Below are 16331 nucleotides of genomic sequence, written 5' to 3'. Positions count from 1 at the left end.
GGGACTGCCTAAGTCAAAATTGAAATTTAGTTTTGTATGAAACGTGCAGTCATTTGACATGAATTGAAAATGTAGTAATTACAGTATCGCGGTTGGCCACGAAGTATAATCCGGCCGAATTTGAAAGCGAACAGTTGCTTATGACTTAGTGTTGTTGTTATTCAAATTCAAATATTTTTATTCAAAATAGAATATTTTAGATAGTCAAAAATCACCACTCATTGGAAAATATATGCCTCAGAAGAACGGGCGCAAGAATCTCAGCGGGTTTCTTTTTTTTTATAAAAATACTAGCTGGCCCAGCAAACGTTGTATTGCCATATATAGTAATAAAAAAATTCAATAATTCATATTTTTAGGGTATAAAAATACATGACGACCGATTCTCAGACCTACCAAATATATCGAACATCAAATTAATCGCATTACAATAATCATTATATTCGATTGCCATATTGCAACTCTATTGCGTGTCTGTGGATGGATTAGAATAATATTAAAATCGCGATACAAAAGTAAGTGTTGATCGTAGATGGGTGAAAATTTGAAGTTGTATGTATTTTTAATGCTGACTCATAATCATACAAATTTAAAAAAAATGTAAAAAAAAAATAAAATTTAAAAAATTGGACCACCTTTAACATATAGGGGGATGAAAAATAGATGTTGTCCGATTCTCAGTCCTACCCAATCCTAATATGCACTCAAAATTTCATGAGAATCGGTCGAGCCGTTTCGGAGGAGGTCGGTCCCGCACACCGTGACACGAGAATTTTATATGTTAGATTAGATGGTACGAATATAATATTGTACAATAAAATTTATTATTTAATAGCTTGAGGGCGGTCACTCCATTCCAAATCTGTCGTATTATTAAGAATTATGTTATTTAATTACGTTTACGATACAAATGTTTCTTAACAATGTTTTGAAACCCCACAAAAGACCAACTTACTTGACTTAGCCAAGCAGTAAGAATTATAAGTTTATGTCTGTTCCTGGTGTTAACATTATGGTTATGACAGTTTCTAGCAAATTCACTTATAAATGGCTACTTCCAGAAACTTTCAATAAATCTAGTACTATATTTAATAATTTATTTTGTAACAGCACAAATGTTTTAATTTACCTCAATATCAAATAAAAGCGTATTCTAACAAACTTTAACATATTCCAAATTCTAATTCATTCGCGGAATTTGAATAGTTTACTAAAATATTTAACAATTTTAGCTGATTCTAGGAAGCGGCAATAATTCAAGCTTACATTTTCAACTCAAAAGTTACGGAACCTCCATTGGGATGGTGGGGTCAAAACCGCAATTGGGGGACCTTACACCCCCCGGATTATATACAGAAGATAGTTAAGCCCTGTCCTGAATTTTAACTCGTCAATAAAAAGGGTTTTGTCCATTTGGATAAAGGGATGTTTTTGTTATCTTGAGGATTGGCTAATTTGACAATAACAAAAGGGCTTCGTTTTGGGAATTGCGGAGATAATCAACTTTTTGTAAAGGTGGATGTAATTTGTTGAGGGACGGTTGTAGGTACGGGCTTGTGTGATGTTTACAGCCATTGAGTTATGTATACCTTTGTTTTGTTTATCTTGATGTCGTAAGTTAACTGGTAGCTTATAATATATACAGGATGTTACAAAACTACCCCTAAAGCCGAAAGGAGGTTAAATGGGGCCTTATAACGAGTATATTCATATTCATTCCCAATATTTTAGAACCGTAGTAACGCTGTATAACATACCCAAAAAAAAAAAAAAAATTTTTTTTCACTGATATGCAAACCCTATGTAACCTGAGTAAAATTAAAGAGTAAACTACGCAGAATGTATCTAAATTTCTACCTAATTCGCAGAACGACAAAATTTTTAAAAGACCTAACCTAACGAAACAATCTAAACGAACACTTAAGTACTTTTTCATAATATACGTAAAAGTTACAGAAACGGCTCAAAGTGTGCTCCGCCTTGCTCAATACACAACCTCGCTCGTCGGGATATGACTTGTGTGGAATTTTGTTTTAACGAAATAACAGCATTTTACTAACATTACACGACAATAACAGCAATTTTATTTTGGACTGTCTGTTCCAGTTAATCTTCAAAACAATTTGACTGTTTTTGAGTTTTTACTGGCAGATAGATCAATTTGGAAGAAGTAAGATCATCTAAACTTATTTAAGAAAATTACTTACGGATTGCCTTATAAAGGATATTTATAATTTGTTTTCTACCTTTTCAGAGCATTGTTATTTTAATTTTATCATTTTTATTTTTATTTTTATTTCTTTTTTAGATTCTATGAGAGGAAATGTGTAATTTTAATAAGCTCAGTTTTATGCATCTTTCATTAACATACAACGGTCGTCATGCAAAAAACCTTTAGATATTTTCTAAGATGACCTTATACTAGATAGGTACAATTTTAGGTAAATAAGTCAACCCTAATTTCGTCAGAAGAGGTAAGAGTCACGCGACAGAAAGAGAGGCGACTGGTCACTAAAAATATTGGTTAGTAGCGCAGTAAGATCTGAATTACACCTTATTGTATGACCGCAAGAGTCCCTATATCTTTAATTGATTTTGCGGAATGAGACTTCCGTACTTATCTTGATATATATAAATTACGTGATACGTTGTCTGTCCGCGATGGACTCCTAAACTGATGAACGGATTTTTATGGGGATTACTTCATGGAGTGCAGTTTGGTCCAACTTGAGAGACAGGATAGTTTTTATTTCGATTTGGGACCCACAATTATTTTTATTTTATTTATTTTTTTGTATGGAGATATTTTCTGTGAGAGAACTTATTGACGCACGGTTTTACAGTTCTGCTGTGAAACAATTTCATTATAGTTAACAACAGGAAGCAATGACATTCTGTAGAACGTCATTGAGAGGGAGAATATTTTACAAAATAATTCCTGGTGCTATGAAATATTATTGACAACATAAAAAAACAGTATTTTTTTTTTATTTTGCACAGAACAACGTCTGTCGGATCAGCTAGTATTATTATATATTATAACTATCCTTATCAGAGCTGTCACGCTTGCCTCTTACCCAATTTAGTCCAGATTTGCTAAAAACTCGTTACATTGTCACCAATACCTTTATCGTATAAATAAATCACATTCTATCCAAACATTACCATACTAGTAAATGTTTGCCTAGAAAACCTTTTAAAGCTTCAAATAGACGCCAGGGCGGTTTTGAAAAGAAACTAAAAAAAACAGTAGAGTGTATGAGTGTTGAGAGAAATGGATTCAAAGTATCAGTTTCCGTGTGATTTGCACTTGATTCCAATCCTCGATATTGTTGTTTTCCTTTACATTCCAATTCTTGTATCGTTAGTTCACTTATCATTCCAATTGCTGTATTGTTTGTACACTTAAAATTCCGATTCTTGATATTCTTGCTAACTTTACACCTATCGCGTTTTAATACCTCGATTTTTAATTTGTTCATATGAGATTTTTCTATCATTGAGTCTATTTATACTGCTATTATTGAGTTTATCTACACTGGCCTGCAAAAGTAAGTATCACACTTTTCAAATTAATTTTTTTTCTTAACTATAGAAGGTAGAGATTTAAGATTAGAAACGTTTTCTTGCAAATTTTATAGGCTTTAATTCTTAGAAACTAAAATTATACATTAGTAACATTTTAAACTTAAAAAAGATAAAACAATGAAAATAGACATTTTTAGTTTAGTGTAAAAAAATTCAACTAAAATATATTACATGTTATTTAAGTTTTAATAACTGGTATGGCCTCCTCGAGCTCTGATTACAGCTTCGAGCCGGTTTGGCATACTGCACACTAGGTTTCGGAGCCGATGTCGGGGAATATTCTCCCATTCTTCTACCAGGGCCTGCTTTAGTGCCCTGAGGGTAGTAGGTGGTAGTCTGCGATTTCTGACTAGCCTCCCAAGCTCATCCCAGGCGTATTCAATCGGGTTGAGATCAGGATTTCTTGATGGCCAAGCCATCACGCTGATACCGACCTCCTGAATATACTCTTGTACGATATGAGCCGTGTGTGGCCGGGCATTAGCATGCATCAGCATCGATCCATCACCCATATTTGTTAAATACGGCCCTGCATACTCATTGAGAATCTCTTGAGCATATCTTTGCCCAGTGAGGGTGCCATTTTCTATGGCTACTAGCTCTGTGCGACCTTCTGAAGATATGCCAGCCCATACATGTACACTGCCTCCACCGTATTGGACTCTTTCTGAGATGCAGGCTTGAAGGTATCGCTCACCAGGTCGTCTGTAAACACTTCGCCTTCCATCAGAAGTGTAAAGGGAGAATCGAGACTCATCTACAAACAAAATTCTTGACCATTCTTCTTCATCCCACTGCATGTGTTCACGGGCGTATCGCAGTCTCGCTACTCGATGCTGTCTCTCGAGTTTTGGGCCACTCGCTGGTCTTCGGGGTTTCGAATTTGCTTCAGCACGTCTTCTTCTCACTGTACTGTCACTAATGTAGTCCCTCCGCGTCTGAAGTAGCTGTTGCTGGACTTCAACAGCATTTTGGTGGCGATTTCTTAACACAGTGGAAATAATATAACGATCTTCTCGGGCACTGGTACACCTGGGTCTGCCATTACAAGGTCTCCTCAGATGGTGTCCAGTCTCTTCGTAGATTCGCTTTACCTTCTGGACCGTTCGTACCGTCACACCCACCATTCTTGCATTGCGACGCATACTGATGCCTAGTTCCAGAAAATCCATGACCCTAGCACATTCTTCAACTGAAAGAGGCATGATAAATAAATGTTATGTGCTTTTTAGCATAAATTTTTAAAACAGTACCCATCGATCTTGAAAAAAATTTAAAACAGAAAGAAAAATGTGAATGGTAAAATTGTAATTCGGAAACGTCCACTTTGAAAAAGGAATGGTTTTGTTTTTGAAGTTTTTTTTCAGCCAATTCTTAAAAGAAGGTTACCGACTATAAATTTTTTATGTACAAAATTAAATTCTCTCTGGAGTCCTTTTTATTTCGAAAGTATATCTTGTGAACTTAAAACGTTATCCCAATTTTAAAAGTGTGATACTTACTTTTGAAGGCCAGTGTATTACATTGTTAACATTAAACTTTAATATTATATTATGTACACGAATGATTATTATTACTGCCAAGTTATTATAAGCGTCTATATTGATTTTGAATTTGATACAAGCCATTCTAAGAATCTTGGAATTGATATCTATATTGTGGAAATAATAATATTACGCGGCAGGACCTTGGACGCTCTGAGAGAGGAGAAGCGACGCATGAAACTCTCCCAGTATTCTGATTTGTGCTCTTTTTAATAAAATATACAATATAGTACTGTCATAGTGATTTCTATAAAATAATCATAATCTAGCCCCAGGCTGTCCGATCACTTAGATATTCAGCTGTGGAGTAGTTGTACTTACGATAGAGCCATTTTTAAATAAAACATTCAAATTATATATTTTATGAAGCCTGCTATAATTAGTTACAAGCAATCCCTTATTACTAGTGTTATACTAATAAAAATCACTATTTAGAGCAAAAAGGTGACGATTTTTGTGAACGTATATTAAATTTTCATAATTGTACTGACAATGAACAGTCATAATATTTATTTCTTTAAATTTTTCTTTGAGTGACTGACTATAACCAAGCTGATATATAGCACGAACAGTTCTCAGCAAACACTATATCAATGTCAGTAGCATGGCTCCACAGCAAAAAACCGTACGTCATGATGCTGTGAAAATAACTAAAAGTAAACTAATCTTGCGGTAGCATCATTCGTGTACTCTCTAATAATATATAAGACTAAAGTCTTGGTGTTTTCTATATTACTGTCGAAATTTTTATATTTTCTTGTATTTCAAAGTCAAAACCTAAAGAGACCAAAGAGTGTAATATAATCACTAGGCTCGCAACATTTCACAAAATTATGATCAAATGACAGATAGTAGATAGTAGAGGAGTAGAAAAAAGTTATACCATGTTACCAATAATCAAAGTAACTTGATATTCATAATATTATACTTCTTCAGTACATTGTGTTATGTTAGATAGCAAGGGTCAGACTTAGGAATTAATTAACTGTCATCAAACATTAGGGTCTCTTGAAGAGGGTTGCGTACGCGTGTGGGAGACATTTGACATCTTCAATTGTACCTTGGGTGCACTTCTGATGCCTTCATGACAGCCTGGTATGAAGAATTAAATATACTTATATTTAGCTTACAGTTTCAAAATTAAAAAGCCTTAAATAATTTTTTTACCCTTTTATTACAAATCAATTAATGATACGAATAATGTAAATAAATAAATAACTGAATTAAAATTTTTTAAAACCTATGAGTTGAACAAGACATTTTATAAAAAATTCGTCACTGGAACGGTTGGCTCAGTGGAAGAGCGTTCGGACAGAACCTGAGAGATCGTGGCTTCGAGTCCCGCATCGTTCATTAATTTAAGTAACTCAGATACTGATTAATTATAAGTGTCTTTTATAAAATTAATTAACTCAGTTTTCACTAGAAAATTATGACGTGTTCTTGATGGGATCAACAAAGTGGTCTTTTTGTACGCATGTGTTTTTGTTCTGTGTGTGTGTAAATAAACTACCCATAAATGATGAGTATTGATATATATAAGAGTATTGGTAAACTATATTTTTTTATATATATAATAGCTAATAAGTAAGTCATTAAAATATTTGACGCTTGAGTATTTTCGTTGCATAACTTTGCATATATTGTAATTGAAATGATTTGTAAATTTAATTGAAAATAAGAACTTGTAACACCATTGTTTTGAAAAGAGCTTAGAGTTTCTTGCTCGTTCTTCTCTAAGGAAATCTGCCTTGGAGCTGTATGAAAAAATGGCATATCTCAAGTGTTATGCAATTTACCTACGAAATAAAATATTTATGATTGATTGATAATATACCATATTAATGATATCTTTTAAAAGGAGATCAGGTTGATTTGTTTTCGTGCCATAACAAAAACCTAGAGTACTTCTGTCATTGACAAAATATGGCTACATTTGATCAAATCGTTCATCATTGGTTAAATCGATCTTTAAAGCAAAAAATTTAAGTTCCAAATGGCTGTTGGTTTTATATTTATTTAACAAAATACCGATGCAATACGCAAACAGTAAAGTTATCAACCGCGATAGGTCGAACAGTTTCTAAATTCTTGGCGCCAATTGTATTTTTTCCACCATTGCCGCAACTATACGTTCTAATTTCAATTGTTTACATTTTTTTTTTTCATTGTGGCCTTTAACCGCGAAGAGTTTCACCAACACTAAACGGATACTTAGGTAGGGAAACTCTTACGACGAAGATCTAAAATCTAAAATAGCTTTAACTATTAATTTTAATTGAAATTTAAAAGTTAATGGCTTGTTTATATTTACAATAAGAATAATGGCGGTAATCACTTAACACCAGGTGACCCGTACGCTCGTTTGTCCTGCTATTCCATAAAAAAGAAAAAAAAAATAAGAGATTTTGATTTTTTTTATGGAAAAGGAGGACAAACGTGCGTACCTGGTGGTCACCGCCGCCCACATTCTCTTGCAACACCAGAGAAATCACAGGAGCGTTGCCGTTGAAGGAAGGTGTACGCGCTTTTTTTGAAGGTACCCATGTTGTATCGACCCGGAAACACCGCACAAGGTAGCTGATTCCACAGCTTTATTTTCATATCTTTTCTTATAATAATTATAAACTAATTACAATATTATTCTATCTGCAAAATGAAACAGAATTATGTCGAATTAAGTCTTGTATATTTTACGAGCTATTTTTCTCAAGGGTCGTATGTGGGGGCAGAATTATCGCAGGGGTTCACGTTACGTTCAGGGTAGGCGGGGCGGGATGGCCTGGTTTTGAGGCGAGGTAAAGAATGGATTGGGTAAAGGTAGGTTGTATTTTACGAAATTTCATTTGATCTTGGATTAGGAAAATTTATAGAGATGAACAGAAATGGTATGATATAAACTCCTTGTTTTGCCCGCGCTTTCGAAGAGATTGATCTCAAATTATTAAAACACAGATTTTTTTTTATTTATTTGTTTATTTTTTCATTTCCGACGGACAGATGGCCGTTCGGGCAGTACAGTCCTCGAATGGCGACCACTACCGGAAGACGCAGTGTTGGTAGGCCCCCCACACGATGGACCGACGATCCGGTGAAGATCGCCGGAATACGTTGGAGTGCAGGACCAATCGCCGTGGAAATCTTTGGGGGAGGCCTTTGTCCAGCAGTAGACGTCTTCCAGCTGATGATGATGATGATTTGGGAGCTAATATTTATATCTAAAACTCTAAGCGAAAAAGCAGCCGAGACTAAAATTTAATTGATTTTAGGAAATATTTATGTGCTACTTTACAATAATTGTATTTGTTTATAGTAGAGTGGCATAGAGATATTATTGTATCGTGCCTTCTCGCTCAGAGTGCCATTTACACTATAAGAAGCTGTAATGATTTAAATAAAATTACCTTTTTGACTTTTTGTGCTATATGGCTATATAAGGGATATGCAATATATCTGGCTATATAGTAATATGTAATATGATCTTAGTCGTGACGCATCCCAAAATGACCGAAAACCTAACGTTATACACACGATCCCTATAATATCATTCTGCGCCTGTCTCTCTTAGCTTTAAGATGGAATGTCTCACTCAACCGTACAGTGCACCGCTGTTATTACTATGTTTGATTACTAAAAGAGTTATAAGGAAAACATATATTTTTCTTATTATTTTCTTTATATATTCTATAAAATTGAATTTTGGCCAATTATTGTTTGCTCTATAATCAAAAAGTATTAATATTTTCAATGTACATAATCATACCAAATCAAAATATATAAAAATGAATTGCTGTTCGTCTCGCTAAAACTCGAGAGCGGCTGGACCGATTTGGCTAATTTTGGTCTTGAATTATTTGTGGAAGTTCAGAGAAGGTTTAAAAGGTGAATAAATATCAAAATTCTCGGAATTAAATAAAAACAAAAAAATTATTTTTCCTTTGATGTGTCTCCCGTCGCGCGTCGTTTAGAAATCAAATTGAATAGTTTAAAGTGAATAACTAATTAGAATTTATATCTTTCTAACTTTCTCAGGAGGTAAAAAATAAACTTAATTTTGTAAATAGAACAACAGACGTTGTACTATTTACGTCGGGTCAGCTAGTTGTGTATTAATTTGTAGATTTGTAGAATTTACTTATTTTACATAGCAAATGATAAGTGACCAGGCAGCCCCGGTGATTTCTAGATCTTTTCCAACATCCAACATGTTTGTGTGCCAGTAGTTAATCGTAAAAAACGTAGTTATTTTCCAATTTTTTATTTAATTTTATAGAAACGTCCACTGCAGGACAAAGGCCTTCCCCAAATTTCGCCATGACGATCGGTTCTGCGCTGCCCTCATCCAACCTACTCCGGCGATCTTGAACAGATCTTCGGTCCATCTTGTTGGCCTACCATCACGACGTCTTCCAGTACGTGTATATTTAAATAAATAATGAAAATAAGGGACATGACGAGCAGAACGCAGCTGATGGTATTTGATACGCCCTGCCCATTACAATGTAGTGCCGCTCAGGACTCTTGAAAAACCCCAAAAATTCTAAACGGCACTACAACTGCGCTTGTCACCTTGAGACATAAGATGTTAAGTCTCATTTGCCCAGTAAATTCACTAGCTACGGCGCCATTCAGACCGGAACACAGTAAAGTTTACACATTACTGCTTCATGGCAGAAATAGGTGCCATTGTGGTACCGGCATCCTATGCAGACGAGCCTCCCATTGGTACTCCCACTTTAGAAGGCATAATTCAATATATCGAATGTGTGCTAGCACATAATTTGCAGGAAAACTTAATTCACGTTTAATACCCTTGACCATTAATCATATCGAGCACATGCCACGCAATCCTACCCATAAATTATGAAGATTTAATTAATATAATGCGAACAAAATCTTACAGTCGCCATTTTGAATTCCCTTACCGCTTCCACCCTTATATCAGATGATTACACCTCAACAAACTTACAACTACTGCTCCCTTGAAGATAGGTTACTTATTGCTCAAGAAATAAGGACGGGAATTGAATAGCAGTGTGCTTAGAACCGGCGTGTAAAGTGTTTGTCTCTTAAAAACGGTATTTCTATGGGTATAATTAGGGACGGTCCGGGAGATGAGATTTTCGGCTCGGGTTTAAATTGATTCAATCGGGCTCTCCGATGTTTCTGTGAAATCGCACATGTTTTTCATGTTAAATAGAAAGAGTTAATTGGAGCGTATGAATGGATAGCATGAGCACTGTTAGATGTTCCGTTTCGTGAAATATGTATGGTATATGTAGATGCTGGTAGCCTGGTACCTGTGACAGAATTCCGGTAGCAGCGAAAGCGAAGTAAATATAAATATTACTACATAATCGACAGGTTACTTATATTTTGGGTGTAAGCAAGCATTGGTTATATGTTTTCCTGGTTACACTGTGTTATACCTACCAATTAGAGAAATGGCTGGAGTTATGTAGAGTATAAAAACTTACACCTCAGTCAGTCATTGGGCACCCTCAGTCGTACATACATGTGTTCTTGTAACTCTTCTGGTGTTCCAAGGGGATTTGAGCCGCGGTAATTCCTTACCACCACACAAAACTTACACATTTTTTTAATGAAAATAAGGGACGAGACGAGCAGGACGTTCAGCTGATGGTAATTGATGCGCCCTGCCCATTACAATGCAGTGCCGCTCAGGATTCTTGAAAAACCCCAAAAATTGTAAACGGCACTACAACTGCGCTTGTCACCTTGAGACATAAGATGTTAAGTCTCATTTGCCCAGTAATTTCACTAGCTACGGCGCCCTTCAGACCGAAACACAGTAATGCTTACACATTACTGCTTCACGGCAGAAATAAGCGCCGTTGTGGTACCCATAATCTACCCGGCATCCTGTGCAAAGGTATACTTGAAATCTCCTGTAATTGTATATTTATAGGTTAAATGGAACGGAATTATAGTGCTGCTCAGAATTTTTGGGTTTTTCAAGAATACTGAGCGGCACTTTGTTTAATTACCTTCAGCTGAACGTCCTGGTCGTCTCGTCACTTATTTTCATTAAAAAAAGATAAGTATAATGGGCATGATGATGAAATTATTAAAGAATTGTTAACTGAAACATGATGACGTCACGTCTCAATAATCAAACCATGTCGCTTAAAGATTTGGTTGATCTGTTACTTGTTGAGTTGTTGAGTTTACTTTTTGAGTCGTCGCGACACTTACGAGCGTATTCGTGCGTAATTTACAAAAAAAAATTGATAATAAATACAATTATTTTCGATTTAGCAGTTAGTTTTTGAAAATAGTACACGTAAACAGACATTTTAGAAAAGGAGACCAAAATCTGGACATAATGCCTATTTAACAAGGAAAAAAACAAACAAAAATTACTTCAAAACAAAAATTATAAATCTAACTACTAGAATAACATAAGCGGGTAGCAACTAATAATAACTGATTTAGCGAATTGCTCGCATACCTTCACGCCGCACTCCGGGTTAACTACACCCGTATACATTATTTAATGTGATACTCTCGGCTATTTCCCGACGGAACAAAAGCTTGCTTTAGAATTATATATGAGCTGAGCTTAAAGTTTAGAAGCAGCCTGTGCAAGTCTAAAAGCTTAGGTGGATGGATACAGGAAGGATTAGACACCGTATCGTTGTGTCCATGAAAATAGCACGACTGAAATAATATCCATGAAATGAATGATTGATATTTTTAATGTTTTCGAAATAAACAGCATTTCACAAAATCAACAACAACATAACAAAAACTAGAGTCCATAATTTAAGGCATGATCTTGGAAAAGTTTAATTTTTTTTTTGGTTATTTAAAACTAGTGGTGTATATATATTATTATTATATAACATATTGTTGACAGTGACAGGTGGACAGGGTAAAGATGTCTATAAAAGGCGATGTCTTCAAGTTAGGGCATTACTCTGCCCAATTATTGTTTCAATATTAGTCATTGTGTCATTATTTGTAACTTATTCATAGAAGCTTAACAAATTGATCTATTTGATTTAAAGGTTAATTGTTTACATGTTAATTTGTTACGAATGTTTAGTAGTTGGTACTAAAATTTGTTATAAAAAAACCCCTTTTGATCTTATTTCCTAGAATATATTTATCGTTATTTAATATTATTTTATAACTATCATTAAAATTATAACTATGTTCACTTGTCAGGTCTAAAAATGCAATCATCTAAGCTCTATGACGGTACAGCCAGTACAATATGGACGTCGGCTGTCACATCTACTAAATATAGCCAAAATTAGTTCGTTATGATTTAACTAGATTTTGGCTTACCACTTCCGCGTACAATTTAGAATACTATATATTTCGATAATCATATTTTAATACACTTAACTCTCGTCATGTTTACTTGATTTCGGTATTAATTTATCCCATTAATGATTAGTCAATATGTTTTAAATATTTATCTAATATTTTTTTTATTCGGGATACAAATAGTACAACTTAATACACTTAAAAAATAATACATGAAATATAAATCATTGACCAATAAACCACAATTAAATTGTACATAGAATAATGAGAGCAAATTAATTATAATTTAAAAGTTAATGGTTTTAGTAATAATTATATAATATTTAAAAAATAAATAAATTATTTTTTAAGTAGCTACCAAAGGTTCCGCGTGCCTTATACAATTAATTATACATTTCACGTTCTTGTGAGACACTGAAATATCGTGAAGAACGTTTGTTAGGTATGAATGACAAGTAGCCTAAGACCAACTTATAGGCAAACGGGTTAGTAATAATAATAATAATATATAATCAAACTAAATAATAACTTAAAAAGATATTCATAAAATGTAACTACTGGGCTAAACTATGTCAAAACTAACATTCTGCATGCACCTAAAGAAGAATCACGAAAATCGGATCATAAATCTGGAGGTACTCGGTGTACATACATAAAAATACCAGTCGTTTAAAAAATAACAAATTGTATGTATTAACATTTAGTTGAGGATGTGAGAAAATTTATAACTACTATAAAAAAAACTGTAGAAATCTTCAGTCATCTGAGACAAAGCTGCTACGAAGCAAAAAACAAATGATGTTATAATTCAGATAATAATTTATGTTGAAATTAATTAATAATTTAATGCATTTTAAAAGTTTTTTAAGTGGACAATTGTTACTCACAACATTATCATGGATGCAGAAAGAAGAATAAGATTTTAAAATAACAAAGGCAGAGAAAAGATTTTGTGTAAAAGTTTACAGTTGGGGCTTAGGGTTATATTTAAATGAATTCCAGCGAGTCTTACAAGTCATGATAAATGAGCTGTTATGTTCGTTTTACGTATTCGACTAAATTTTTTGAATTCCTTTTAAGCTCTGGTAATGTGACTTTGTAAATATATGAAATGTGTTTATAACTTGAGATGGAACGGAGGGCATTCCTTATTTTGTTTATTACGTTTTAGCTTTTATTTTCATTGGATCCGCCTTCGAAACATTTTTTAAACTATCGAATTTGTCATTAAATCTAATTTTAACTATATCACATGTAACTTTTTGCAAGACTTTGCATTTAAACAATTCTATCATTTTGATTTTCTAGCCTTTTCTAGTACTTTCATTGATAAACGCGAGTATTATACATTTAAATAAAATACATTTTAAAAGGAAATTTTTATTAAATCTAATTTTACTTATTTCAAATGTAATTTTTTGCAAGACTTCCGAATGAAACAATTCTGTTGTATTATTTTGCTGGCTTGAAGCCAGCATTTTAATAATATACTTTTTAAAGGATTAAAGTAATTGTATTTTTAAATAAGTAAAAATTAATTGAAAGTAAAATTGTAGTTACTAAAATCATTGAAGATAATTGAATTATGTTTATAACATAATATTATGAATGCTTCCCATTCTGAATTGGGATAATGCTCTTAAACTGTCACTATTTGATTTAACAACGCGAGTTTATTTAGAGACAGATTTTGTCAATAATATATTATTGCTATATCTGTCATTCTATCCCATTCCCATCATTTCTCTTGTCATCTCACATAGTCTGTGTTTGTGCTGACGGTACCTTTCATGGCTTTGATTGAGACATGCATTAAAAATTCATAGAGCGAGTTGTCTCCCAAAAATGACGTTTCTATTACGGTTTGTATAACAGTATCTGCTCTTCGATTTTGGCATGGTTTTGGGTTATAGTAAATTGCGAAGATTTATTTTTTTTGTTATGAAAAAAAGGGACGAAACGAGCAGAACGTTCAGTTGGTGGTAATTGATGCGCCCTGCCCATTACAATGCAGTGCCGCTCAGGATTCTTGAAAAACCCCAAAAATTATGTGCGGCACTACAACTGCGCTTGTCACCTTGAGATATAAGATGTTAAGTCTCATTTGCCCAGTAATTTCACTACCTACGGCGCCCTTCAGACCGAAACACAGTAATGCTTACACATTACTACTTCACGGCAGAAATCCTCCCACTGGTTTTTGTTTACACTATGGAGTGTAGAGGTAAAGAGGATCATCTGTGTATATGAAAAAGTGTCCGTCAAAATGAATTAAATTAGGGAGGCGCCACAGAAGCATCAGGGTAAAATAATACTCATCACTCTAGCACGTTTCACTATAGTAATTCTTTATGGCTATATTTACTATATTATTTTTTATAAAGAAAGTTGTTGAAATTTTCAATAATTATAAACTACTAGTCCACAATAATATAGATAAATATGAATTTCAATAAAATTAAAAATGTAAATTTTTTAACTCGGCATACTTCAATTCGTATACAATTGCTACATTCACCATACTTCATACCATACCCTGTGCCTACACCAGCGCCATTGCGGAAGCTTTTTGAACTATTATTTACAGCATTAGTTGGACACTTTTCTCCCATGTCAGATGAATCTCATTGCCTCTACCCTTCATACACTACATTTTCTCAGAAATTGGTTCTGTACCAAGATGACAAGGCTGAAAGAGTGTACACATGTTAGTCATGTGTGTACGCGGACGTAGTACCTACTTATACTCGGGAACTCTATAATTTTTGGGAATAAAAGTATCTAAGTTGTTGACCGGTAATATAAGGTATCGCCATGCCAAATTTGATTAAATTATGTGCATAAGTGGTTGGGTGCTACGCTATATAGGTAACTATAGGTTTTTCACTGTCCCACGGGATCTGTTTAATTTTCCAGGATGAATAGTATCCAGGATGTTGACCGGGTATGTAAGGTATCATAATGCAAAATTTCAATTAAATCTGTCCAAAAATTTCAGAGATTAGCCCATACAAACAGACTGAGAAACAAAAAATTAAAAAAAAAATTAGGTCTTGTTCTATATCTCTTCTTACATCCCCTGACTCGGTTTTGCGCATTTTTTTCTATGGACAGATTTTGATCTGTACAGATTAATTATAAGTATAGATAAGATAGCGTGCTACTGATAGTTTGTCTGAACAAACGTTTGGACGACGGTGGATTTCTTAGCCTAACAAGCGTTACATAGCCGAGCGTGACAGATCTTTTTGATTCAATATACACCAGTGGGAGAGGCTCCTCTGCACAGGAAGCCGGCCAGATTATGGGTTCTATGACGGCACCAATTTCTGCCGTGAAGCAGTAAATGGGCAAATGAGACTTAACGTCTTATGTCTCAAGGTGACGAGCGCAATTGTAGTGACGCTCAGAATTTTTGCGGTTTTTCAATTCTGAGCGCCACGACATTGTTATGGGCAGGGCGTAGCAATCACCATAACAATGTCGTGCCATTAGCTGAACGTCCTGCTCGTCTCATTCCTTATTTTCATTAAAAAAAACATAGTAGAGTCCTCAGGGTGCCTTAATAAGTGTTTACATCAAAAATTTATATTATTTTTATCATGTCAATTTCCTACCCTATTTTGGAACCATCGCGCGCATAGACTTATTGACATATTAAAAAATGTATAGTTCACTTTGTGAGGCCCACCAGTATAGTATTATTAATATTCATCCTGCAATTTGACAGATTTAGCCAACGATTCGTCTGGCCGTAGCCTGTGTGGCTACAGTAATGTATGTTATATAATGTCTGAGCTCGTTAGGGGAGTATATAGGGTTAAGTATTAATAATTAATAATTTTTGGGTAATTTTCGGTCAAACAGTAACATTTAAGGGTTGGAAAGACATAGAGATAGAAA

This window comes from Leptidea sinapis, chromosome 9 (assembly GCF_905404315.1).
Source record: "Leptidea sinapis chromosome 9, ilLepSina1.1, whole genome shotgun sequence".
NCBI lineage: Eukaryota > Metazoa > Arthropoda > Insecta > Lepidoptera > Pieridae > Leptidea > Leptidea sinapis.
Note: the sequence above shows the minus strand (reverse complement) of the source record.